The sequence below is a fragment of the Oncorhynchus keta genome, chromosome 35 (genome assembly GCF_023373465.1).
Source record: "Oncorhynchus keta strain PuntledgeMale-10-30-2019 chromosome 35, Oket_V2, whole genome shotgun sequence".
Taxonomy (NCBI): Eukaryota; Metazoa; Chordata; class Actinopteri; order Salmoniformes; family Salmonidae; genus Oncorhynchus; species Oncorhynchus keta.
Window position 1 is genome coordinate 44,530,786 of NC_068455.1, and position 24,089 is coordinate 44,554,874.

At 44.0% G+C, this 24,089-nt stretch overlaps 1 protein-coding gene and 1 long non-coding RNA gene across 6 annotated transcripts in view; one reads left to right on the forward strand and one right to left on the reverse strand.

The window, feature by feature from the left end:
• On the reverse strand, window positions 1-19,437 carry LOC118368548 (uncharacterized). Its single transcript, XR_004822368.2, has 3 exons — window positions 17,687-19,437; window positions 4,058-4,133; window positions 1-449 (listed from the first exon to the last, which is right to left on the reverse strand). It is a non-coding gene; the product is annotated as an uncharacterized LOC118368548 (long non-coding RNA).
• wdr25 (WD repeat domain 25) overlaps window positions 15,954-24,089 on the forward strand; it is a 29,140-nt gene continuing 21,004 nt past the window's right edge. For 2 of the 5 annotated variants that reach the window (XM_035752737.2, XM_052497079.1), the window contains exon 1: window positions 15,954-16,117. The gene's annotated coding sequence lies outside the window, so the exon portion shown is untranslated. Of the gene's footprint in view, window positions 16,118-16,233; window positions 16,432-16,459; window positions 16,742-23,094; window positions 23,410-24,089 lie in introns of those variants that run through there. The other 3 variants (XM_052497076.1, XM_052497075.1, XM_052497077.1) reach the window with 3 other exon arrangements.

Consider the following 24,089-nt stretch of genomic DNA (forward strand, 5'->3'; position numbering starts at 1 on the left):
GAAACACCTGCATATTGGAGCTGCCTTACTCAAGAAAACAAAAAAAGGCCATGTTTGTATGTGGCTTTATTAACTCAATTATATATGTTCTTTTTTACATTTGTTTGCAAACTGATATGTGACATGTATTAATGCCAAAATAACATGCAAAACAGGTAAGCCCCCAAAATATATTTTTGCAAAAAAATATGTGGCTCAAAACAGGTGGGGCTCTTCCCCACCTGCCCTGAATGACGGGTCGCCACTGCACAGGACAAATATAGTTAGAAGGTATGCATGAAAGAATGGACATTTTTATCATTTTTATTTATTTTTAAGTATCGACTGATACCGACTCGATGTAGTCAGAGGTAGACGACACTTTGCCAAAACCCATCTCCTCGCCTCTCAACTGCACCGGGTATCATGGAGTTGAGAATTCTTGGCTAGAGACATCCATGTCTTCATCGCTGAAAAAGATGAACAGTTGAGTTATAGATGTCATTTGAAAGCTTGAAAACAGGGTTGTCAAACTATTCTGTGATTTCTTGAAAAATAGTTCAATTAAGGTCCAATTGAGTCGTTTTTTTATCTCAACATTAAATCATTTCTGTGTAACAATTAAGAACCCTACTGTGATTGTTTTCAATTAAAATGGCCAAAGAGAAAGAAAAATGAATCCCACTGAAAGGCTGAAGTTTCAGGTAGTCTTTTCAAACAGTTCTTACACTAAAAGGGAGTTATCATCATTTTCGCAGTTTCGCATTATTATCCCAACCTCAGAGAGTGGAAATATATAAAACACAAGAAAATCACATTTTTGACCACACTGGGCCAATAATAATAATAATAAAAATATGTATAATTTAATGTAGCCCTTTACACCCCTACCCGTATATGGAGATTTATAAATGGGCCGTTTTTGTATTGCGTAAACAACAACAGTAATTGTGTGATGGCAGGGATGCAGGGTTGTAATTCCAAATGAAACAACAACAAGTGTGCTTGCTCTAGTTCCTCAACAGCACAGCTAGGAGAGCTAAAAAATGAAACTTATAGTCCTATATAACTACTGCTGTACACATGAAATAACGCATATAGAATCATGTAATAACCCAAAAAGTGTTAAACAAATCTAAATATATTTTAGATTTTAGATTCTTCAAAGTAGCCACCTGTCACACCCTGACCTGAGATATCTCTGTTTTCTTTATATTTTGGTTAAGACAGGGTGTGACTAGGGTGGGTACGCTAGTTTTTGTATTGTCTAGGGTTTTTGTATGTCTATGGTTTTTGTATGTCTAGGGTTTATGTTATGTTTATGTATGTTTATTGTGGCCTGATATGGTTCCCAATCAGAGGCAGCTGTTTATCGTTGTCTCTGATTGGGGATCGTATTTAGGTAGCCATTTCCCTTTGGTGTTAGTGGGTTCTTGTTCTATGTTTAGTTGCCTGTCTGCGCTATTCATATTAGCTTCACGGTTCATTTTGTTAGTTTGTTCAGTGTTCATTCTTTTAATAAAGAAGAATGTACGTATACGACGCTGCACCTTGGTCCGATTCATAGGACGAACGTGACACCACCCTTTGCCTTGATGACAGCTTTGCACACGCTTGGTATTCTCTCAACCAGCTTCACCTGGAATGTTTTTCCAACAGTCTTGAAGGAGTTCCCACATATGCTGGGCACTTGTTGGCTGCACTGTAAAATATTTACTGTAGAAACTACAGTAAATTAATAGCAAAAAAGTTGCCAGTAAAGTACTGTAAAACAGTTTTTGTTGCTGTAGATGTACTACAATAACTTATTGTTTATAAATAACAGCAATTGTCTCTATTTGTACAGTACCTATACACCTTTCTAATTAAAATATATTCTTGTGCTTTTATTTTACAGTAATTACTTGTATCTACAAAATGCACAGGATTTACTCGAATTGCATTAAATTACTGTAATTTATTTTTCTATTTTTGCTGTAAAACCAGTTATCTGTTGTATGTGCTTTTACAGTAACATGCCAATAGTACTGTAAACATTTGCATGACCAAAACAAGTAAACACAAAACAAATAATATGTTCTTAAGCATGGTTTAATGTAAACAAACCAAAAAAGTGACCATCACATTCAATAAGCTCCCATCGTACAACTGAAATGCCAATAAACTCGAGCTAAATGGGCTGCATCACAAACGCCTCAATTACAAACCTACTGTACACCTTTTGTCACCTGTGCTCCCTCTCCGGCCTCTAGGTCACCAGGCTGCTCGTTGTGACGCACACCTGTCACCAGCATTACGCGCATAATGACACTCACCTGGACTCCCATCACCTCCTTGATTACCTGCCCTATACCCTTTGGTTTCTTCCCCAGTCGTCATTGTTTCCTGTATCTGTTTCATGTCGGTGCGCTGTTTATGGTTCTTGGTGTGTTCATTTATTTATTACATCTATCCACTCCCTGAACTTGCTTCCTGACTCTCAGTGTACATCATTACAGAATGACGACTCAACAAAGGGAAGGATCGGGGAGTGTTCTTTTGTTTGTTTTGCTGTTGGAGGTGATGTCGGGTCCGGGTGTCCGAACCGGAGCTACCTGGGAGGCCTCAACCAGTTTGTCGGGTTCCCCTGCCTCAGCTGGCCCGACGGGTTTCCATACCTCAGGGGGATCGACAGGCTCCCATGCCTCAGCGGGCTCAATAGGCACCCATGCCTCAGCGGGCTCGATAGGCTCCCATGCCTCGACCGAGGCAACCAGGGAGGTCTCAGCCAGCTCATCAGGCTCTCACACCTCAGCCGGTTCGTCAGGTTTCTGCGCCTCAGCGGTGGTGTCCGGTCCGGATCCCAGGGATTGTCCCTTTGGTTGGCGTCTTGCGGCTGGAGCCGAACGTGCTGGGGAGGGGGTACTGTCACATATGCTCTCTCTCCGGCGCTCTAGGTCATCATGCTCCCGCGCCTCAGCCAATCGACAGGTTCCCCCGGTCCGCTCCTGATCACCGGGATCGCCATCTTGGTCTGTGTCCTGCGGCTGGAGCTGCGGGTTGGGGAGGGGGTACTGTCACATGTGCTCCCTCTCCAGCCTCTAGGTCACCAGGCTGCTCGTTATGGCGCACACCTGTCACCAGCATTACGTGCATAATGACTCTCACCTGGACTCCATCACCTCCTTGATTACCTGCCCTTTATATGTCACTCCCTTTGGCTCCTTCCCCAGGTGTCATTGCTTCTTGTCTGTGCGTTGTTTGTATTTCTTGTTTTGTATTATGTCCCGTTTTATTTATTAAAACACTCGCTCCCTGAACTTGCTTCCTGACTCTCGGCATACATCGTTACACCTTTCCCCTGTCAAAGTGTACATATGAAAATACAAGCATCTTACTTTACAAATTGAAAAATGATGTTTAATGGTATTCTAGCTTGTATGTGACAAAAACATGCAATCAGATGCAAGCCAATTATTGTTTTTTTTCACAAAAAGGTTTCAAATGTATCAATTATCGAAATAGATCAATGTCCTGAGTAAGGTGCATATTTAACTGTTCCAGCCTAGAAAGTGACTGCATTACAGATAAGAAAGGAGTGGGTATACTGTATGTATCTTAGCTTTGAAAATAACCTTTCAGACACAGGTAACTCTCAAATTGCATTGCCTCGCGTTGAGCTCCAAAAAATAACATGTTTCCTACTAAGGTGGGTAAGCCTATTCTCAACATGTCTGCCTGGCCTTATCTTAGTTTTGTCATTACCTTCACTCCCAGTTTAAATGCAGAGTATGTCGTTTTGGGAAGGGTAATTGGACTTTTTAATTATGTGAGATTATGGTTAGAAAAGATCTCAATGGATATTTTTCTCCTATTCCCAGATGTCTAATTATGCATTCAAGCTTTAAGGTTTGTCCTCTCAAGTTGAGTAAATACCAGACATTTCCAAACAGCCAAAGGGGCATTACTTCCTCAACAATGTACCAATTTCAGTGCATACTAGATCATTTTCAAACACTTCAGGTGTAAAACACAAAGTCCATTATCTTCCTGACATATACAGATGTGCATTAATTGTGTTTCTGTTCTTCTCCACTACCTTTCTGTTTTTCTTGCTGACGGCCTCTGCTGTGGCGGTCTTCGAGCCAGTGGATGGATTGACTCCAGCAAAACATCTGTGAAAACAAAGAGCACACCCAGACAACATTTTAGAAAGATGATTAGATCCCCTAATGTCTTCAATAGTGTCTGAAGTGTGCTGCATCACCTCCTGTTTTGTACAGAATGTTCACTTAGCTTCTCACAGCCATGACTTATCTCAGGATGTTTGTCATTACCATCACTCCCAAATTGTTTAAATTGGCTGATGCATTGGTTAAAGTCAAAATATGTCAAATGTTTCTCTTGACTGACCAAATGGTTAATGAACCGTGTAAGGTCAATAGAGACGATGCCCTCGGAGAGGTCATGACCAAGGCAAGGAGGCAGTTCAGGCTGGCAAATGTGGAAGTACTTAAGCTCGTTAAATAGAGAATCAAATTTGACATCCCATGCACTGTCCTTGTCATTAGCTTCTATGTACTTTACATGTTCTTTATAGGACTGGGCAGTTCTTGTTTTACCAGTTGACGGTGGATTCAACTCAAATGTTACTCTGTCAATGTCACAATATCGACAAAAATATGTACTCTGGCTGAAATTTTCCGCATAGCCCCCAATACCGTGAGATTCCAGATTATGTCCAGCTATGGCACATAAAAATGCGTCCATCTGCTAAAACAATACCACCATCCTCTAGCTCCTTAAGATCTCTTAGCGATGGGTTAAGAACTAATTCCTGTTCAAAATGCTTAAAAGCTTGCTCTCTGCACAGAAGGACTAGTTGCATGTGATCAATATTTGACCTGTTATAAGGCAAAATGTCACCTAGAGTAAGATTGAAAGAAAGCACCGTGTGTTTCTTTTTCCCTGGTCCTGAAGGATTTGCAACCTCAAATGCATCTTGATATAAACTCCTCAGCAAAAAAAAGAAAGTCCTTTCACTGTCAACTGCGTTTATTTTCAGCAAACTTAACATGTGTAAATATTTGTTTGAACATAACACGATTCAACAACTGAGACATAAACTGAACAAGTTCCACAGACATGTGACAGAAATCGAATAATGTGTCCCTGAACAAAGGGAGGGTCAAACTCAAAAGTAACAGAATCAAATTTGAACCGCTTAGGCGTAACAAACACAAGTCCAACATTTATCGGAAACTGTTAAACTACCTAATTCACTACCCTCCTGCTCTCCGGGGATGTACAACTCAATCCTGGGCCCAATATCACCGAGCCAGTGATACGCACCGGAGTGGAGAGCGGTGGAAGGCCTCGTCCACTGGTCGTCGCCGCTGTGGAGGTGGGTGAGTGCTATGGTCCTATGGTTTCTCTCGACTCACCCGGCTCCAGGATAGATTTTGACTCTTCAAACATCATCATTGTCACATCCTTAGAAAACATGAGCTCTTGAGTTGGGAAAATCTTGTGCAATACACCGACGCATGTCTTGTATTCAAGATCCTTAATGGCCTGGCTCCCCCTCCACTCAATATTTTTGTTAAACAGAAAACCCAGACATATGGCAGCAGATCCACAAGGTCTGCCATGAGAGGTGACTGTATAGTTCCCCTAAGGAAAAGCACCTTTAGTAAATCTGCATTCTCTGTGAGAGCTTCCCATGTCTGGAATACACTGCCATCAGACACGCATAACTGCACCACATATCACACTTTCACAAAATGCTTGAAGACATGGCTAAAGGTCAATCAGATTTGTGAACATGGTCCCTAGCTGTGTGTTGCCGCTTTCCATGTTGTCTGTTGTCTGTAGCTTGTGAGGTGTGGAAACACTTTGTTGCTTTTATGAATTTTGTCTTGCTGCTTTTTGTTCTGTCTGTATGCTACGTCTTGCTTGTCCTATGTTGCTCTGTCTGTATGCTATGTCTTGCTTGTCCTATGTTGCTATGTTGCTATGTCTATGGTGCTATTGTCTATATTGTAATTGTTTTTAATAACCTGCCCAGGGACTGCGGTTGAAAATTAGCCGGCTGGCTAAAACCGGCACTTTTACTGAAACGTTGATTAATGTGCACTGTCCCTGTAAAAATAAAATAAACTAAACTAAAAACAGTCAGTATCTGGTGTGGCCACCAGCTGCATTAAGTACTGCAGTGCATCTCCACTTCATGGACTGCACCAGATTTGCCAGTTCTTGCTGTGAGATGTTACCCCCCTCTTCCACCAAGGTACCTGCAAGTTCTCTGACATTTTTGGGGAGAATGGGCCTAGCCCTCACCCTCTGATCCAACAGGTCCCAGACGTGCTCAATGGGATTGAGCTCTTCGCTGTCCATGGCAGAACACTGACATTCCTGTCTTGCAGGAAATCACGAGCAGTATGGCTGGTGGCATTTTCATGTTGGAGGGTCATGTCAGGATGAGCCTGCAGGAAGGGTACCACATGAGGGAGGAGGATGTCTTCCCTGTAATGCATAGCTTTGAGATTGCCTGCAATGACAACCAGCTCAGTCCGATGATGCTGTGACACACCGCCCCAGACCATGACAGACCCTCCACCTCCAAATCGATCCTCGTTCCAGAGTACAGGCCTCAGTGTAACGCTCATTCCTTTGACGATAAATGCAAATCTGACCATCACCCCAGGTGAGACAAAACCGCAACTCTTCAGTGAAGAACACTTTGAGCCAGTCCTGTCTGGTCTAATGACGGTGGGTTTGTGCCCATAGGACATGTTGTTGCCGGTGATGTCTGGTGAGGACCTGCCTTACAACAGGCCTACAAGCCCTCAGTCCAGCCCCTCTCAGCCTATTGCAGACAGTATGAGCACTAATGGAGGGATTGTGTGTTCCTGGTGTAACTCCGGCAGTTGTTGTTGCCATCCTGTACCTGTCCCGCAGGTGTGATGTTCGGATGTACCGATCCTGTGCAGGTGTTGTTACATGTGGTCTTCCACTGCGAGGACGATCAGCTGTCCGTCTCCCTGTAGCGCTGTCTTAAGTGTCTCATAGTACAGACATTGAAATGTATTGCCCTGGCCGCATCTGTAGTCCTCATGCCTCCTTGCAGCATGCCTAAGGCATGTTCACGCAGATGAGCAGGACCCTGGGCATCTTTCTTTTGGTGTTTTTCAGAGTCAGTAAAAAGGCCTCTTTTAGTGTCCTAAGTTTTCATAACTGTGACCGAATTGCCTACCGTCTGTAAGCTGTTAGTGTCTTAACGACCGTTTCACAGGTGCATGTTCATTAATTGTTTGTGGTTCATTGAACAAGCATGGGAAACAGTGTTTAAACCCTTTACAATGAAGATCTGTGAAGTTATTTGGATTTTTACGAATTATCTTAAGACAGGGTCCTGAAAAAGGGGCGTTTCTTTATTTGCTGAGTTTAGAATTAAGGCTAAACATGATGCCTAAGGCTAAAGAATAAAGCATTGTCTGCAATATTCTATCCATCCCAAATATCTTTCTCATACTGTGTCTTGAATGTCTTTGACTCAAAAATGGCACCAAGTGTTTTATTCATAGGGACATACAGTGCCTTGCGAAAGTATTCGGCCCCCTTGAACTTTGCGACCTTTTGCCACATTTCAGGCTTCAAACATAAAGATATAAAACTGTATTTTTTTGTGAAGAATCAACAACAAGTGGGACACAATCATGAAGTGGAACAACATTTATTGGATATTTCAAACTTTTTTAACAAATCAAAAACTGAAAAATTGGGCGTGCAAAAATTTTCCAGCCCCCTTAAGTTAATACTTTGTAGCGCCACCTTTTGCTGCGATTACAGCTGTAAGTCGCTTGAGGTATGTCTCTATCAGTTTTGCACATCGAGAAACTGAATTTTTTTCCCATTCCTCCTTGCAAAACAGCTCGAGCTCAGTGAGGTTGGATGGAGAGCATTTGTGAACAGCAGTTTTCAGTTCTTTCCACAGATTCTCGATTGGATTCAGGTCTGGACTTTGACTGGGCCATTCTAACACCTGGATATGTTTATTTTTGAACCATTCCATTGTAGATTTTGCTTTATGTTTTGGATCATTGTCTTGTTGGAAGACAAATCTCCGTCCCAGTCTCAGGTCTTTTGCAGACTCCATCAGGTTATCTTCCAGAATGGTCCTGTATTTGGCTCCATCCATCTTCCCATCAATTTTAACCATCTTCCCTGTCACTGCTGAAGAAAAGCAGGCCCAAACCATGATGCTGCCACCACCATGTATGACAGTGGGGATGGTGTGTTCAGGGTGATGAGCTGTGTTGCTTTTACGCCAAACATAACGATTTGCATTGTTGCCAAAAAGTTACATTTTGGTTTCATCTGACCAGAGCACCTTCTTCCACATGTTTGGTGTGTCTCCCAGGTGGCTTGTGGCAAACTTTAAACAACACTTTTTATGGAATGGCTTTCTTCTTGCCACTCTTCCATAAAGGCCAGATTTGTGCAATATACGACTGATTGTTGTCCTGTGGACAGAGTGTCCCACCTCAGCTGTAGATCTCTGCAGTTCATCCAGAGTGATCATGGGCCTCTTGGCTGCATCTCTGATCAGTCTTCTCCTTGTATGAGCTGAAAGTTTAGAGGGACGGCCAGGTCTTGGTAGATTTGCAGTGGTCTGATACTCCTTCCATTTCAATATTATCGCTTGCACAGTGCTCCTTGGGATGTTTAAAGCTTGGGAAATCGTTTTGTATCCAAATCCGGCATTAAACTTCTTCACAACAGTATCTCGGACCTGACTGGTGTGTTCCTTGTTCTTCATGATGCTCTCTGCGCTTTTAACGGACCTCTGAGACTATCACAGTGCAGGTGCATTCATACGGAGACTTGATTACACACAGGTGGATTGTATTTATCATCATTAGTCATTTAGGTCAACATTGGATCATTCAGAGACCCTCACTGAACTTCTGGAGAGAGTTTGCTGCACTGAAAGTAAAGGGGCTGAATAATTTTGCACGCCCAATTTTTCAGTTTTTGATTTGTTAAAAATGTTTGAAATATCCAATAAATGTTGTTCCACTTCATGATTGTGTCCCACTTGTTGTTGATTCTTCACAAAAAAATACAGTTTTATATATTTATGTTTGAAGCCTGAAATGTGGCAAAAGGTCGCAAAGTTCAAGGGGGCCGAATACTTTCGCAAGGCACTGTACATGGCAAAGCACTCTTTCCCAGATTCCATTAGTGCCTTAATACAAGGGCACAGGTTCAACATAATTGAAAGTGTTTTTAAAGAGAGTCTTCCGACACTGATCTGTTCATGAAGAACCATTACAGGCCTTGAGAAGATCCTCCTTTTGGAGCTCTTCAATTACAAATTGAAGAGGAATGCAAAGTACACCCAGAATTTCAGGAATGCCAAGTACACCCAACTTCTCCTTGACCTATGAAAAAAGATGTGATTGACCAAGATCATAAATATCTTGAAATTCTTCAATAATAGACTGAATGACATAGACATGTAACAATAACTCTACCCGAAGCTTTAAATAAAACAGTGTATGTTTAAAAATAAATAAATAAGAGAGCTTCATCAACACTGTCCACGGGGCCGCCTGCCTCGCGGTCCTCGGAAAAGTAATTCTCTGTTGACACACCAGGGTTCTCAGTAACATTTTCAGTTTGTGTTTCCATATGCATGTTTGACTGAGCTGTTTTTGTGTTTTCTGGATATATGAGACGCAAATGTAGATTTAACAGCATATGTTTTTTCACATTCCATGAAATGGCAACTAATTTCTCTGCCCTCTAGCAAATTATCCTTCAAATGAGAAATAAATTCAGTAAAATCTAAACATCTAAACTGACAAATGTCTATTGGGAAAATCAAAATGTTGTCTGCTGGTTGAAATTGAACACTTTTCACAGACCTTTGATATCCCTTGTGGTTCCTATATAAAATGAGACTTAAAAGCAGTAAATTGCCTGAATGCACGGGAACATTTGGGCATGCCCAGTGCGACCCGTCATTCATGGCAGATGGGGCAGGGTCCCACCTGTTTTGAGACCCACATTTTTAGCAAAGAAATGGGTTTGTTTTGCCTGTTATTTTGGCATTAATACATGTCACATATGAATTTGCAAACCTTGTAAAAAAAACAATTTTTCCATTAAGTTAATGGAAGATAAAGAGTTAATAAAGATGCATACAGACATGGTCTCTCCTTTGTTTTCTTGAGTAAGCCACCTCCAAAATGCAGGTGTTTCAGCCTTGCTCAGTGCTTTCTGTGGTGGTGGGGCAAGCCAGCAAAAAATATGGAGCGTTGTGCCGTGATTGGCTCAGTTTTCTGTCACTCATCGCCAAGTCTAAGGGTAGAGCTCAAAAATTCAAGCCTCTTCAGCGTGACAGGGTTAAAACAAGGCCTCAACCCTCGTGAGGCAAGGTGGGCCTTGTTTTTCACTCGTTTTGTTTTCACCCTGTCCTACAGACCAGGTTCCCAGAACGTGAAGGCAGACGCACTGTCCCGACTGTATGACACAGAGGAGCGACCCATGGATCATACTCCCATACTCTCGACCTCCTGCCTGGTAGCACCGGTGGTGTGGGAGCTGGACGCGAAAAATCGAGCAAGCGTTACGTGAAGAGCTCGCTCCCATCCAGTGTCCTGCTGGGCGTGACCGGTTGATCTATTGGGCCCACATGTCACCCTCCTCTGGTCATCCTGGGATTGGTTGGACAGTGCGCTGTTTGAGCGGAAGGTACTGGTGGCCTACCTTGGCTAAGGACGTGAGGGTTTATGTTTCCTCCTGCTCGGTGTGCTCCCAGTGTAAGGCTCCTAGTCACCTGCCCAGAGGGAAGCTACACCCCTTACCCGTTCCAAAACGGCTGTGGTCGCACCTGTCGGTGGATTTCCTTACCGATCTCCCCCTCACAGGGTAACACCGCAATCCTGGTCGTTGTGGATCGGTCCTCTAAGTCTTGCCATCTCCTCACTCTGCCCGGTTTCCCTATGGCCCTACAGACTGCGGAGGCCTTCTTGACGCACGTCTTCCGGCAATACGGGGTGCCTGAGGATATAGTGTCTGATCGAGGGCCCCAGCTCACGTCGAGGGTCTGGAAGGCGTTCATGGAACATCTGGGGGTCTCGATCAGCCTCAATTTCACCCCGAGAGTAATGGGCAGGTGGAGAGAGTAAACCAGGATGTGGGCAGGTTTCTGCGGTCTTATTGTCAGAACCGGCCGGGGGAGTGGGCGGCGTTCGTGCCCTGGGCCGAGATTGCACAGAACTCGCTCCGCCACTCCTCCACTAACCTCTCCCCCTTCCAGTGCGTACTGGGGTACCAGCCGGTTCTGGCGTCTTGGCATCAGAGTCAGACCGAGGCTACTGTGGTGGACGAATGGTTCAGGTGCGCGGAGACATGGGTAGCTGCCTGTGTTCATCTTCAGCGGGCCGTGCTGCGCCAGAAAAACAGTGTAGACCGTCACTGCAGTGAGGCCCCGGCTCTCGACTCGAAACCTGCCCCTCCGCCTGCCCTGCCGGAAGCTGGGTCCGCGGTTTGTGGGGCCATTTAAAGTCTTGAGGAGAGTGAACGAGGTTTGTTACAGGTTACAGCTTTACCCCGATTACCGTATTAACCCCTCGTTCCATGCGTCTCTCCTCAGGATGGTGGTGGCTGGCCCACTCCAGGAGTCTCAGGTGCTGGAGGTTCCTCCGCCCCTCTGTACATCGAGGGGGCCACGGCGTACTCCGTTCGCTCCATACTGGATTTGAGGCGTCGGGCAAGGGGCCTTCAGTACCTCGTGGTGTGGGAGGGGTACGGTTCGGAGGAGAGGTGCTGGGTTTCGGTCGAGGACGTGTTGGACCCTTCAATGCTGCAGGAGTTCCACCGTCTCAGTCCGGAACGCTCTGTGCCTCACCCTCCGGGTCGTCCCCGAGGCCGGTGTTGGCGCACTGCTGGAGCCGCGCGTCAAGGAGGGGGGGGGGGGATACTGTCACGACTTCCGCCGAAGTCGGTTCCTCTCCTTGTTCGGGCGGTGCTCGGCGGTCGGCGACGCCGGTCGTCTAGCCAACATCGATCCACTTTTCATTTTCCATTTGTTTTGTCTTGTCTTCTCACACACCTGGTCTCAATTTCTCTCATTACATGTTGTGTATTTAACCCTCTGTTCCCCCCATGTCTTTGTGCGGAATTGTTTATTTTAAGTGCATGTTGCACATTTTCTCTGGTCTGCGACGAGTTTTGTACCCATTTTTTTGTTTGAGGACCTGCCAAATCTTTTGGATTTGAAACTCTCAACCCGCTCCACTACAGCCCCATTGAGGTTAATGGGGGCCTGTACGGCCAGCCTTTTCCTGTAGTCCACGATCAGGTCCTTTGTCTTGCTCACATTGAGGGAGAGGTTGTTGTCCTGGCACCACACTGCCAGGTCTCTGACCTGCTCCCTATAGGCTGTCCCATTGTTGTCGGTGATCAGGCCTATCACTGTTGTGTCGTCAGCAAACTTAATGATAGCGTTGGAGTCATGTTTGGCCACGCAGTCGTGGGTGAACAGGGAGTACAGGAGGGGACTACGTACACACCCCTAAGGGGCCCCAGTGTTGAGGATCAGCATGGCAGACGTGTTGTTGGCTACCCTTACCACCTGGGGGTGGCCCGTCAGGAAGTCCAGGATCCAGTTGCAGAGGGAGGTGTTTAGTCCCAGGGTCCTTAGCTTAGTGATGAGCTTTGTGGGCACTATGGTGTTGAACGCTGAGCTGTAGTCAATGAACAGCATTCTTACATAGGTGTTCCTTTTGTCCAGGTGGGAAAGGGCAATGTGGAGTGCAATTGAGATTGCTTCATCTGTGGATCTGTTGGGGCGGTATGCGAATTGTGGAGTGGGTCTAGGGTATCCGGGAGACTGCTGTTGATATGAGCCATGCCTTTCACAGCACTTCATGGCTACTGATATGAATGCTATGGGTCAGTAATCATTTAGGCAGGTTGCCTTCGCTTCCTTGGGTACAGGGACTATGGTGGTCTGCTTGAAACATGTAGGTATTACAGATTCAGTCAGGGAGAGGTTGAAAATGTCAGTGAAGACACTTGCGAGTTGGACCGCGCATGCTTTGTGTACACATCCTGGTAATCCATCTGGCCCCGCGGTCTTGTGAATGTTGACCTGTTTAAAGGTCTTCACAGTCTTCCAGAACAGCTGGTGCTCTCATGCATAATTCAGTGTTGCTTGCCTTGAAGCGAGCATAAAAAGGCATTTAGCTCGTCTGGTAGGCTCACGTCACTGGGCAGCTCGCGTCTGGGTTTCACTTTGTAGTCCGTAATAGTTTTCAAGCACTCCCACATCTGATGAGTGTCAGGGCCAGTGTAGTAGGATTCAATCTTAATCCTGTATTGACGCATTGCTTGTTTGATGATTCGTTGAGGGCTATAGCGGGATTTCTTATATGCGTCCCCATTAGTGTCCTGCTCCTTGAAAGCGGCAGCTCTAGCCTTTAGCTCGATGCGGATGTTGCCTGTAATCCATGGCTTCTGGTTGGGATATGTATGTACGCTCACTGTGGGAATGACGTCATCGATTTACTTATTGATGAAGCCGATGACTGTGGTAGTATACTCCTCAATGCCATTGGATGAATCCTGGAACATATTCAAGTCTGTGCTAGCAAAACAGTCCTGTAGCTTAGCATTCGCGTTATCTGACCACTTCCGTATTGAGCGAGTCACTGGTACTTCCTGCTTTAGTTTTCGCTTGTAAGCAGGAATCAGGAGGATAGAATTATGGTCAGATTTGCCAAATGGAGGACGGGGGAGAGCTTTATATGCATCTCTGTGTGTGGAGTAAAGGAGATCTAGAGTTTTTTCCCTCTGGTTGCACATGTGACATGCTGGTAAAAATGTGGTAAATCTGATTTAAGTTTGCCTGCATTAAAGTCCCCGGCCACTAGGAGCACCGCTTCTGGGTCAGTATTTTCTTGTTTGCTTATGGCCTTATAGAGGTGGTTGTGTGCGGTCTTAGTGCCAGCATCGGTCTGTGGTGGTAAATAGACGGCTATGAATAATATAGATGAGAACTCTCTTGGTCGGTAGTGTGATCTACAGCTTATCATAAGGTACACTAACTCAGGCGAGCAATACCTCAAGACTTCTTTAATATTAGACATCGCACACCAGCTGTTATTGACAAAAAGACATACACCCCCACCCCTCGTCTTACCAGACGTAGCTTCTCTGTTCTGCCGGTGTATTGAAAATCCCTCCAGCTCTATATTATCCATGTTGTCGTTCAGCCACAACTCGGTGAAACATAAGATATTACTGTGCCTTAATGTTCCGTTGGTAGGATAATCGTAATCATAGATCATCAATTTTATTTTCCAATGATTGAATGTTAGCAAGTAGAATTGATGGCAGTGGGAGTTTACTCGCTCGTCTACGGATTCTCAAAAGGCAACCCGATCTCCGTCCTTTTTTTCCTCTGTCTTTTCTTCATGCAAATGACGGGGACCTGGGACTGTTCCCGGGAGAGCATTATATCTTTCTCGTCAGACTCGTTGAAGGAAAAGGCTTCTTCCAGTTCATGGTGAGTAATCCCAGTTCTGATGTCCAGAAGTTATTTTCGGTCATAAGAGACGGTAGCAGCAACATTATGTACAAAATAAGTTAAAAAAATAAGTTACAAACAAAGCAAAAAAAACGAACAAAATAACACAATTGGTTACGTGCATGTAAAATGTGTGCCATCCTCTTCGGCGCCATCTTATGTGTGTTTTAATCAATTATTTGGTGATAATATATTTAGTATAGTTTTATCAAAAAAGGATAACTTCATCGAGACATTGCGGTGGTTAGAAGAGCGCGCTTGTTTGAAATGGAAAAGTGTTGCGGTAGCTTTTAATAAAGAATAACATCAAGACAAAACATCTGCTTTACAAGTGGGATGCAATGTTGAGCGCTATACATCCCGAGGGGTTCGTGCTGATTGTACGGAAATTGTGACACCCGGATAAATGGCGTCCCTTGAGAAAGCAAGAACAAGATGTATGTCAGGAGAAGTGCAGTATTATCATAAGGAGACGTTTACTTGGAATACATAGGAGGAATGGAGGGAAAAAGGGAGGCAGAGGAGGTTTAAGTGAGAGAGGGAGGAAGACGGTGAGCTTGAGTTGGTTGTTTCACTCTCAAGAAAATGGCGTCATTGAAAGGAGTGATTACTGGGGTAGCAGTAAATGTTAAAAGTTGACCAACTGAAGTGGAAGATTCCCGGTGTTTGTGATGCTCGTTGTTTGGTGCGACGCAGATAGGGTGGTGAAACAGAAGAGTCTGTTCCTTTGAGTTTTGATGTTGAGTCTTTGCCAGACAGAGTGATGTTAGGATATATATGCTATCCTGTACAAGCTTTTGTGCTGAATACATTATGTTGTTACAGGTGTCAAGCTTAAGGGGGTGTGGCAGCAGTGTGTAGGAGCAAGGTTCCTAAGTGTGAGAAGTATGCAGAAGGGCATGAGACGAAGGAATGTGTAGCATTGGGGAGAGTAGTGGTATGTGGTAATTGTAGGGGTGCCCATGGGGCTGGGGATCAGAAATGTCCCGTGCGAGAGAGGCAGGTTGAGGTTTCCAGGGTTAGAGTAGGTCAGAAGTTGTCATGCTGAGGCAGTGAAGAAAGTATAGGAAGATGGGTCAAGGGGGAGGGATCCTGTAAGGAGTGGTGTGTGTAGTAGATCTGTACCAGCACAGAGGGGTAAGGCCAACAAGTGATATATGTGTCAGTAATGGACTTTTAGCATTTATAGCAATGTTATCAACTGTACTGCAGGGTTGGGACATAAGTCACAGAAAATTGAGGTTGTGGTGGCAGCTGCAGAGAGATATTTAGGTGTGCGAGACTTGACATCAGAAGAGTTACAGGGTGTGTTAAGTGGTGATGTCCCATCCTTTCAGGTTGTTGACATGAGGTAGGATATTTTCAAGCGAAGTATAAGGGAGTTGTACTCCAGTCTAGTAGGTGGCGGCAATGCAACATATTGGATGTCAACCGCCGTTAATCCTCATCGAAGAAGAAGTTAAAACTCCATCGAAGAAGAACGCATCCAACATTTTTAGCTGGACGCATTGGTTATATGCAATTACTCTACTTTCTCCTTAACCACTTCACTGAATCGTAAGTAACGTTAGCTACAGCTACCATTCCCGTAACCGTTAACTGTAGTGGAATATCTGTTATAGACACAGGAATATGGATATTGCTAGGCAGCTTCTTGCTTGAGTTGCTAGCTAGTTAATGACTGTGTGACTAATGTTATGCGATTGTCCATGACTTCAGCACATAGCTATCCAATTTGCCCATGTAATTACTACACCTTTAAATGATTACGGTTCCGTACACCGCCATCTGTCCATGTTTACAGCGAAGACGGAAGTCATTAAAAATGACTGTAGGCTGCAAAATGTGTTAACCGGGTCACTCAGTGTACAGTAAGTGGTGTGTTTTGCATTTGTGATATGAAAGTAGAGGTGATTTATGTTTCTAGGACCGTTACCGCAATTGAGAATCGTTTTACGTTTCGGTTTCCAGAGAAAATGATCCTTTAAACAGAACATGGAAGGGCCTTGGACTAAAATTAGTACAGTAACGTTAGGCTCCTTTCGTCCGTTATTGGGCTAATAGCCGTCTAGTAAATGTTGCAAAACGCATTTCCTCATGGGTGGGTATAATTTGTGGAACGTTCCAAAAACTTCGTAAACAACGCATACAACGTTGAATAGCGGCAGAGTAAGATACCAGGTGAGCAATTTTGTTGTTTTTTTCCACGAAAAATGTCTGTCCTCACACTGGTAGCCTATGGACAAGCATTAAGAATAAGCTACGTTGTGAGTTGATGCCTATTCGGCAGCTAGTTAGCTAGGGGAATTGATCATGCTACTTTGTATGCATTGTTTGTTGACATCCTTGTTATTTAGGTAGTTTAGGGAACAGATTCCTGTTGGAACAATCACAGGGCCCAATGTGTTGGCAGGATTTGTAACAAGCATCATTTGAAACATTTTGGTGTTCTAGTTTCTGAAAGCAGATAATTGCTACCAGTGACATTATGATTAGACCTACGCCGACAGAAAGCTAATGCATATATATTACTAATAATGTCTATAAGAGGACAAATTACTAGAACTGTTGTGCACTTTTAAGTATTTAAATTTAGGAGCACCACTGCACTTAGAGCACAGAATCATGACCAAAAAAACTGCTTGTTACGTTAAATTTGTTATTGTGCTCCTACATTTTTCAACTTAAACGCACATGTGCTCCATGTAACAAAGTTCAGTGTAGAGCCCTGTTAGGCTAGCAGCTTTTCAGCTGCCAAGATGGTTACAGATTGGAACACCAAGTAATGTTATTTGGTGTTACATTTTAATTTAATTTAAAAAAAATATACATCATACTGGGAGTTACTCTCGAGTGGCGAAGCGGTCTAAGGCACTGCATCTCAGTGCTAGAGGTGTCACTACAGACACCCTGGTTTGAATCCAGGCTGTATCACAACCGTCTGTGATTGGGAGTCCCATAGGGCGGCGCACAATTGTCCCAGCGTCGTCTGGGTTTGACTGGTGTAGGCCGTCATTGTAAATAAAAATGTGTTCTTAACTGACTTGCCTAGTTAAATAAAGGTTAAAAAGTTACAGGTTTCCATTAGGTACTGTTTGCTGTAGCACAGATATTTTTTCGACCAACCTTAGCGATACCGTATTCTGACTTGATTTGTGGAAACCGGAGTCTCGTAAAATGGACTGGTCCAGTTGTAGGGGTTCCGTTTGAATTTAGGAAATGCTCCGTTTCTTCTTCTTATTTTTTGCTCAATGAAGTAATCCAACAATTAGGCTGCCATCTTGTCTATTTCAAGTCTTCTTTCATAGATTGAGACATGTGGGTACACCCTGAACTAGAATTCGTCCTTCCAGGAGATGTTGAATATGCCAATTCTACTTTAAGCCCAGGAAGCAGCCATTCAACTTGCCATTCAACTTGCCATTCACCAACTTGTCAAGCTTAATAACGTCAAAATACATTAGGTACTTATCAAATAATGAAGTTTCCCTGAGCAACTGTCATCATTTCTGTTGTCACAGCCGGTGTACTTCCAAAAAAGGTCTAAATAAAAAGCTCCATTGGATGGTAGCCTAGTGGTTAAGAGCGTTGGGCCAGCAACCGAAAGGTCACTGGTTTGAGTCTCTGAGCTGTCTAAGTGAGAAATCATCCGTCTGTGTCCTTGAGCAAGGCACTTAACTCGAATTGCTCTTGTAGTTTACGCTGGATAAGAGCGTCTGCTAAATCACTGAAATATAAAGTAAGAGTTGTTCTTCTGGCCTGGCTGGTCTAGCGGTATTGCTGCAGCCTCCGGCACGCGTCTACAGTGTTGTTATAGGTTCGAATCCGGCCTACTTTCCTTCGACACAACCGCTGTCATCTTCTCTCTAATCCCTTAAACACATTTTTTATTTATTTATATTTTTTGTAGCGTGTGGTTGTCTGGGTGGCCCATGTTATGCCTACTCATGAACTAAAAAAAAACATGTTCAATCTCGATTGAAAGTGCTCTTTAGCCCAGGAGTAGATTGTGGAGGAAACTGTCTGATGTAGACTGCAAATGATGTAGATTGTAGTGTGGTCTGCAATACTTCAATCAAGCTGATGTCACTAGTATCTCTTATGAAGTAAATTGTTTTGCAGAGTGGATGGAAGTGGAGAGGGAATTGCATATGGACAGAGCTTAAGCCTCAATGTAATAGACAAAGGGTGTGTTCAGTTCACGTCAATGTTTGTTATGTAGCATGATGGTTTTTACTGAAACTGACACCGTTCTTCAACAGCCTTTGAGGTACGCATTAGAAAAAAGGAAGGGAAGCACTCCTAAGGTACACGATAGGTCTTTGTAGATAGAAGGAGCTCTTTGGTAAATTGGTCATCAAAAAGGAAGGAGGACCAAGGCACTCTTCATATAACTAATGTCTTTATTTGTATGGCATGTTCAATTGAACAAATATTTTCAAACGGTTTCGTTTCGGCTGCAAGGCCTTTGTCAGGGAGTACAAAGATACTTTGTTCAAAAGACATTGTATTTGCCCCAATCAATGCGGATTGAAGAGGGGATGGTTATAGTTAGTCAATATTCATGAGACAACACCTAGTAACAATATTGTACATTCAAAGGTGAAATAGATAAGTTATAAAAATGAATATTAAAGTTAGAAGTATTAGAAAAGACAAAGTAGTTCTAGCCTTGAATAGGAGTGGGTGTAGAAGAGCTATACATTTCATAGTGCACTAGATCAAATCAAGTTTATTTATATAGCCCTTCGTACATTTACATTACATTTAAGTCATTTAGCAGACGCTCTTATCCAGAGCGACTTACAAATTGGTGCATTCACCTTATGACATCCAGTGGAACAGCCACTTTACAATAGTGCATCTAAATCTTTTAAGGGGGGTGAGAAGGATTACTTTATCCTATCCTAGGTATTCCTTAAAGAGGTGGGGTTTCAGGTGTCTCCGGAAGGTGGTGATTGACTCCGCTGGCGTCGTGAGGGAGTGTGTTCCACCATTGGGGAGCCAGAGCAGCGAACAGTTTTGACTGGGTTGAGCGGGAACTGTACTTCCTCAGTGGTAGGGAGGCGAGCAGGCCAGAGGTGGATGAACGCAGTGCCCTTGTTTGGGTGTAGGGCCTGATCAGAGCCTGGAGGTACTGAGGTGCCGTTCCCCTCACAGCTCCGTAGGCAAGCACCATGGTCTTGTAGCGGATGCGAGCTTCAACTGGAAGCCAGTGGAGAGAGCGGAGGAGCGGGGTGACGTGAGAGAACTTGGGAAGGTTGAACACCAGACGGGCTGCGGCGTTCTGGATGAGTTGTAGGGGTTTAATGGCACAGGCAGGGAGCCCAGCCAACAGCGAGTTGCAGTAATCCAGACGGGAGATGACAAGTGCCTGGATTAGGACCTGCGCCGCTTCCTGTGTGAGGCAGGGTCGTACATCAGCTGATATCTCAAAGTGCTGTACAGAAACCCAGCCTAAAACCCCAAACAGCAAGCAATGCAGGTGTAGAAGCACGGTGGCTAGGAAAAACTCCCTAGAAAGGCCAAAACCTAGGAAGAAACCTAGAGGAACCAGGCTATGTGGGGTGGCCCGGCTGTGCCGGGTGGAGATTATAACAGAACATGGCCAAGATGTTCAAATATTCATAAATGACCAGCATGGTCCAATAATAATAAGGCAGAACAGTTGAAACTGGAGCAGCAGCAGGGCCAGGTGGACTGGGGACAGCAAGGAGTCATCATGTCAGGTAGTCCTGAGGCATGGTCCTAGGGCTCAGGTCCTCCGAGATAAAGGGAGAATTAGAGAGAGAGAGCACACTTAAATTCACACAGGACACCGAATAGGACAGGAGAAGTACTCCAGATATAACAAACTGACCCTAACCCCCCGACACACAAACTGCTGCAGCATAAATACTGGAGGATGAGACAGGAGGGGTCATGACAGCAAATATGGACCACGGATTTCCAAACAGAGGGTAGTTGGGCAATATGTCCACTAGATGACAGCAAAGGGACCACTAAGACCCTAAAGCAATGGAGAGAAATCGATATCTTCATTTTTAACCAGGGTACTTAGTGCCCTGCAGTTTGTAAAACCAAAAATGTTCCCTTTGGTTTAGTGGTTTAAGATGGTCCCCTCTTCTGATTGAGGCCGGTACATGATCAATACCCATAGCTTGTAGGGAGGCAGGGTTACCATGGTGTAATGACTTGTAGTGCCTTGCCATGGGGTAGTCTTAGTTGCCTACTCTTTTGGGGCACTTGTGTTCTATTAAGCTGGTGGTTTTACAGTTAATTAAATGTTTGACTTGATATTCTGTGTCAACAAAATACTTTTTCTGTGCATTATTTCTACAATGGTTGCATTTGAAAGAGCCAGCTGGGTTTGTGGTTTAGTCTTTTGAGAGTCACCAGGAAGGTAGCTGTGGACGAGTTTGTCTCTTAAAGCTTATGACTGTTGGCTCTGGGAAGAGTTTGCGTATTAGCGTATCACTTTGGATGATTCCCCAATTCTCTTTTAAAGACTAATGTTCCGTGCTATATTTAATCAACAAGGCCCGAAGGGGTGTGGTTTATGGCCATTATACCACGGCTAAGGGCTGTTCTTATGCACGACGCAACAAGGAGTGCTTGGATACAGCCCTTAGCCGTGGTATGTTGGCAATATACCACAAACCTGAGGTGCCTTATTGCTATTATAAACTGGTTGCTAATGTAATTAGAAGAGTAAAAATAATTGTTTTGTCATACCCATGGTATATGGTCTGAAATACCACGGCTTTCAGCCAATCAGCATTCAGGGCTCGAACCACCCAGTTTATAATTTGTAAAAAAAAGTACACGCGCTCTTGTGCATCACGAGGAACTCCCCTCCGCAACAAGTCCTCTCTGTCAAGTCATCCGGCCCTTTTAGAATTTGAACCCCAACTCAAGAAGCGATTCTCCAATGCAGCAGATTTGACACTAGTCTGTTTCCTGATTGCAAATTCTGCAGACTCTTTAGAAATGGCTATAAGGAATTTTCTATTTTAGCCTTTTGGGATGGAAACTGTGTGCCAGAATGGTATTCCCATCTGTAGGCTTCTTAAAGTTGTATATGTGCAATTTTTTTTACTGATGTCAAGATCCCCAAAAATGTAGGTTCTCTTTGGTGTACTCAATAGTCAGTTTGATGTTAGGGTTAAGGTGTTGGTGGAAGGAAATAAGTGAATCTTCTGAGCCAGACCAGAACAGGCGGACATCAATATAGTACCCCCACCATATAATCTGGTAAAATAACTGTTTTTTTTTTAGAAGGATCCAGAAATAAGTCATTTTCCCATTTACCGAAGTACAATCCAACGTAGTAAGGGCTGTAGCAAGCTCCAATGGCACATGCTTTGACTTGTTTAAAGATGAGGTTCTGGAAGACAACATTTCTATTATTTAGAGTCTACTCAGTCAGTGAGAATGAATTCTGAGGGAGGCGTGTCAGGCCGAGTACTCAAGAATGGCGCATAGCTGCCAATCCTTCATATTCAATGGTGGTGTACAAAGACTCCACATCCAAGGTGACTGAAAAGGAAGCTGTGCCTCAATTCCTTGATTTTTATTCAACACATCTGTGGTGTCTTGAAGAAAGGCTGGGAGTGATGGCGGAAAAGGCTTAATAAAGTAATCAATGTACTTGGAGATGAGTTCTATCAGGCTTTCTGCCTGAGGGGGCTCTCTTATCTGAAATATAACTCTGTGAGGACCCCTTTCAATTGGGGCGGCAGGTAGCCTAGTGGTATCCGAAAGGTTGCAAGATCGAATCCCCGAGCTGACAAAGGTAAAAATCTGTCGTTCTCCACCTGAACAAGGCAGTTAACCCACTATTCCTAGGCCGTCATTGAAAATAAGAATTTGTTCGTAACTGACTTGCCTATTTAAATAAAGATTAGATAAAGGTGTAAAAAAAAAAAAAAATCTGCAAAATCGGCGTCCAAAATGACAGATTTCCGATTGTTATGAAAACTTGAAATCGGCCCTAATTAATCGGCCATTCCATTCAACCTCTAGTATGTATCGTGCGTATGTTATTGACCTATTTTGTTTCTACATCTGAAGGCCTGGTACAAGAAAAATACCTTTCCAACTACAGACAGGTCAGTCAGTTTCTGTGACCTCAAACACATTTTAAGCATAAATCCACTTTGTCCAGAATGCAACAAAACAAATTTACACATTTTGATGTGGAGAACCCGTTTTAAAGGGTAAAAGTGACACAAACCAAACATAATGTCTTAACACTATCAACAAGGCAGGTCCTACAGGCCCTAGTTTTGTCGCACCTTGACTACTGTTCAGTCGTGTGGTCAGGTGCCACAAAAAAAGAACTTAAGAAAATTGTAATGGGCTCAGAACAGGACAGGACAGCTGGTCCTTGGATGTACACAAAGAGCTAATATAAATAATATGCATGTCAATCTCTTCTGGCTGAAAGTGGATTTAAAAAAACAAACAAACATTGGCACAAAGCAACACAAACATTAGCACAGACACATGCATATGAGTTAAGTTAATTAGTTGAGTATTACGATGGAGCAAAAGACATTTGTTTAGACAAGACCCTTACACTGTCATCAGAAAGGGGTTCTCCAGAAATGTTGATCACAGCCTTGTTCTGGTCATGCTCCATGTGGTTGGATAATCTTGCATTCTTCCTTCTCCTCTGTGTTGGCCTCTTCCGCATCTCCTCCTCTTTGTGAACCTTGCGTGTCTCGTCTTTCTGGCCTAAAAAATCTTGGGAGGAGCCGGCCTCGCGGAATGTCTTGGATGATCCTCATCGTCACTGCTCGTAAAGTTGAAAGAAACAGATGTGGGTGTGATCTGAATTATTGCAGGTTGGTTTTCACCAGGAAAAGACCTTGCCATCTCTGTAGTCTACTTCACCTCTTCTAAACGTCCTTAGCTTGTCCAGCTTCAATTTAAGAGTGAATGTGTCTATGTTGAGGTATGTACGCTTGCTCTGGTTTGGTGGGTGTGGTGAATTGTGGCCTGAATCAATATGGGTGTGGCCATTTTAAATCGCAAAACTTGTGCAGCACACTATACGGTAAGCACCATCTGGGCCACCAGAATCAACTTTTTTTCCAGCTGGTAATTCAGTACTGTTTCTGTTAATTTCAATGTTACACACTTTTGTCAAATGTTCTGTTGAACTGAACACAACCCAGGATTGTTACTAAAGCACCTTATACCACCCACCACTGCGACCTGTATGCTCTAGTCGGCTGGCCCTCGCTACATATTCGTCGCCAGACCCACTGGTTCCAGGTCATCTACAAGTCCATGCTAGGTAAAGCTCCGTTCACTGGTCACGATGGCAACACCCACCCGTACACCCACTGGAGCGCGTGCTATCTCACTGATCATCCCTATGGCCAACACCTTATTTGGCCGCCTTTCCTTCCAGTTCTCTGCTGCCTGCGACTGGAACAAATTGCAAAAATCGCTGAAGTTGGAGACTTATCTCCCTCACCAACTTCAAACATCTGCTATCTGAGCAGCTAACCGATCGCTG